Genomic DNA, 3,909 nt, shown 5'->3' with positions numbered 1-3,909 from the left:
CAGACATTTATGAGGCTTTTCTCCTGTGTGGATCCTTTGATGTGCATAAAGGCTGCTCCTCTCACTGAAGCTCTTGCCACACTCCAGACATTTATGAGGTTTTTTTCCTGTGTGGATCCTTTGATGTCTATAAAGGTGGCTCCTCTCACTGAAGCTCTTGCCACACTCCAGACATTTATGAGGCTTTTCTCCTGTGTGGATCCTTTGATGTGCATAAAGGCTGCTCCTCTCACTGAAGCTCTTGCCACACTCCAGACATTTATGAGGTTTTTTTTCTGTGTGGATCCTTTGATGTCTATAAAGGTTGCTCCTCTCACTGAAGCTCTTGCCACACTCCAGACATTTATGAGGTTTTTCTCCTGTGTGGACCCTTTGATGTGCATAAAGGCTGCCCCTCTCACTGAAGCTCTTGCCACACTCCAGACATTTATGAGGTTTTTCTCCTGTGTGGATCCTTTGATGTGCATAAAGGCTGCTCCTCTGACTGAAGCTCTTGCCACACTCCAGACATTTATGAGGTTTTTCTCCTGTGTGGATCCTTTGATGTGTATAAAGGCTGCTCCTCTCACTGAAACTCTTTCCACACTCCAGACATTTATGAGGTTTTTCTCCTGTGTGGATCCTTTGATGTCTATAAAGGGTGCTCCTCCGACTGAAGCTCTTGCCACACTCCAGACATTTATGAGGATTTTCTCCTGAATGGACCTTTAGATGCTTTCGTAGATACACATTTCTCTTGAAGAATTTTTCACATTCCGGGCACTGATATCTCTCTTCTTCCTCCTGGATCCTTTGGGGATTCCGGGGTCTTCCGAAGGACCCTCCGCCCTCCAGGCCCGTCTCGGCGTCTCCGCCCGTTTCCTCCTCCCCGCATCGCCCTCCAGGCAGCCGCCTTTCCCGGACTCCCGCTGGGCTCATCCCTCCTGCAGCTCCGGAGCCCCCCGGCCTTTCCCCGCCGTCTCCCGGGGCTGCTCCGTCCTCCTGCAGGGGAGAAAGAGAGGCGGGTCACGGCGGCGTCCCCCTCACCGCAGGAGAGGCCCAGGCCGAGGCCTCCCCTCCCGAGGACCCGAAGGAGACCCTCCCAGGCTGCCACTCCGTCCCAGCAGACTCTACTTACTTCCGGTTTCTCCGCCTCCGAAGCGAACCGCTCCCTCCGTCAGCTCTCTGGTTCCGAAAGGGAAGGCGCTCCATATACCAGCCCCTCCTTCCTGCGAAGCCCCGCCTTCTCCTCTCCAGGCACCGCCTCGTGGATTTTCCCCCAAAGGAGAGAAAGGGACCCGCTAGAACAGTTCGGTTCTCAGCCTTCCTGATGTCGTTCGACACGGTTCCTCCTGCGGCGGTGACCCCCAAGCGCCAAATTGGGCTCCAGCCTTCCCTTCGCCGCCACGTTCCTTTTCTTTTATTTCATTTTCCGCGCCTGGTTCTCCGCCTCAGCAACCTCCGTAGCTCCGCCCACCGAGCGCCGTAGCTGGGAGGGAGCTGCTTTCCCAGCGTCCTCTGCGCTTGCGCGTCTGTCCCCACTCCGGCCCCTCCTTTCGCCCCGCCCCCAGCCAGCCACACGGACAGGCGGAGGGAGGGGCGGGGCTTCGGTGGGAGGAGCCGCGGTGGCCCCGCCCCTCCCGCCGCCCCTTCCCTTCGGGCGGCTCCTTTGGGCGCGGGAGGCTCCTGGCGGGGGCGGCGAAGCTTCGCCCGGGGAGCTGAAGGGGAGGCTCCGAAGGGAAGGCCCGCGTCCTCCCTTCCCCGGCTTCTCCTGCCAGGCGACCCCTGGGAAAAGGCCCTTCCACCCCCAGGAGGAGAACCGCCGGGCCAGGAGCCCAGCAGCCGACGGGATCCCGGGAAGGGACGGAGCTCAGCCCGAGGGGATCCCGGGAGGCCATTGGGAGACAAGGAGGGACGGGGGATCCACTGGAATGCCAGGGATCCCAAGGGGGGATTGGGGACCAGGGGGAAAGAAGCGGATCCCAGGAGGGGATCCCCCCCCACCACTGTTCCCTGTAAGGTGCGCGCCGCCCAGTGGCTTTTGTGAGGCGCCTTCCAGGGGAGCCTTGGGGCGGAGCAGAGGAGAGAACTCGGTGCTCCGGAGGACCGAGCAGCCCTGCGAAGGAGGCAACAGGAGGGAAGCGGGCAAAGACCAGGAAGGGGGCGGCTGGGAGTTGGGTGGATGAGAGGAGCCCCCATCCCAGGGGAGGGAAATCGTGTTGGACCAACAAGGGCTGCAACGGTGAGGAGGGAGGAAGGGGGGGGTGCAAATGCCCAGCTGCCCGCAAGGCATCGAAATCCTCCCGTTCCCCCCAATCCTGTGGGAGCTGAAGAAGCTCTGTGCAAAACCCCCCTTGGTTCCCGTCTTGCCTGGGCTCAAAACCGCAGCCTTGAAACGAGGCTCAGCCTAAGGCGGAGGAAGGAAGGCGTTTCCTTCTGGGGAAAGAGCTGGAGGCCGGGAGAAAGAGCCAAACGGGACCCTGGCTATCTCCCCCCCCCTCCCACCTCCTCGCTTCCAGGAACTCCCCGCAACCCCCCGCCCCACAAGAGAGACCTCGGCGCCGCCCCGAGGGACGGGAGGGGTCCCGGGCGCAGCGGCATCGTCTCCCCCCCCCCCGCCCGAATAGGGAGGCCTTTTGCACCTGCGACCGGAGCCCCTAGGTTGCGTTCAGCGACTGAAAGGCTCGCCCAAATCCGCCCAGGACAACTCCGCCTTCTGTCCGTAAAGTTTGGGGGAGAGGAAAGAGCGCTGTGTCCCTTTGCGCGCCTTCCAGGGCCCTGGAGGAGGAAGAACGGAGGTCGGATCCTCCGAGGAGGGAAAAGGGGATCCTCCGCAATCTCTTCCCAGGGGAGGAAGGGGGGTGTTTCAGCCTCTTCCTTCGCTTCGATTTCCAGCCGCGTTGGGGGAATGCAAATGTATTCTTGCCTTTATAACCAGAGGGAAGACCGAAGAAAAGGGAGGGAAAGGGAAAGGATCCCGAGCGGGTCCCTCCCGCCGGGCGGCCAAAGGATGAAGGTTCAAGCGGGACCCAAACTCCCAGGGGACCATTTCCACTCGCTCTCTCCGGGATCCAGGCTGGCTTTCTGCGCCCACCGTCGCCCAGACTGCGGCATCCCTTCCAGACCGCGCTACGGACTTCCCGAGGCCAACGTCCCAGAGGAAGGAGCGGGAGCCCTGCAGCCTTGGCGTCCTCTCCCTCCATTCCATTCTTCTGTCACTTTCTCTGTCCTTCTCTCTCGTCTTTGTCTCTTTCTGTCTCTTTCACCCTCTTTCTCTTTGTCTCTCTTTCTCTCTCCTTCTTTCCCCCTCTTCTGTCACTTTCTCTGTCCTTCTCTCTCCTCTTTGTCTCTTTCTGTTCTCTTTCACCTCTTTCTCTTTGTCTCTCTTTCTCTCTCCTTCTTTCCCCCTCTTCTGTCACTTTCTCTGTCCTTCTCTCTCCTCTTTGTCTCTTTCTGTCTCTTTCACCCTCTCTCTTTGTCTCTCTTTCTCTCTCCTTCTTTCCCCCTCTTCTGTCACTTTCTCTGTCCTTCTCTCTCCTCTTTGTCTCTTTCACCCTCTTTCTCTTTGTCTCTTTCCTCTTCCTTCTTTCCCACTCTTCTGTCACTTTCTGTCCTTCTCTCTCCTCTTTGTCTCTTTCTGTCTCTTTCACCCTCTTTCTCTTTGTCTCTCTTTCTCTCTCCTTCTTTCCCACTCTTCTGTCACTTTCTCTGTCCTTCTCTCTCCTCTTTGTCTCTTTCACCCTCTTTCTCTTTGTCTCTCTTTCTCTCCTTCTTTCCCACTCTTCTGTCACTTTCTCTGTCCTTCTCTCTCCTCTTTGTCTCTTTCACCCTCTTTCTCTTTGTCTTTCTTTCTCTCCTTCTTTCCCACTCTTCTGTCACTTTCTCTGTCCTTCTCTCTCCTCTTTGTCTCTTTCACCCTCTTTCTCTTTC

At 57.9% G+C, this 3,909-nt stretch overlaps 1 long non-coding RNA gene across 1 annotated transcript; it reads right to left on the bottom strand.

Moving 5' to 3' along the window:
• Positions 1–721: 721 nt before the first annotated feature.
• On the bottom strand, positions 722–1,564 carry LOC116506508. The gene is made up of 2 exons (XR_004255036.1): positions 1,118–1,564; positions 722–981 (listed from the first exon to the last, which is right to left on the bottom strand). It is a non-coding gene; the product is annotated as an uncharacterized LOC116506508 (long non-coding RNA).
• Positions 1,565–3,909: the final 2,345 nt, after the last annotated feature.

The sequence above is a fragment of the Thamnophis elegans genome, chromosome 3, assembly GCF_009769535.1.
Source record: "Thamnophis elegans isolate rThaEle1 chromosome 3, rThaEle1.pri, whole genome shotgun sequence".
Taxonomy (NCBI): Eukaryota; Metazoa; Chordata; class Lepidosauria; order Squamata; family Colubridae; genus Thamnophis; species Thamnophis elegans.
Note: the sequence above shows the minus strand (reverse complement) of the source record. Positions and strands in the feature narration are given on the sequence as shown.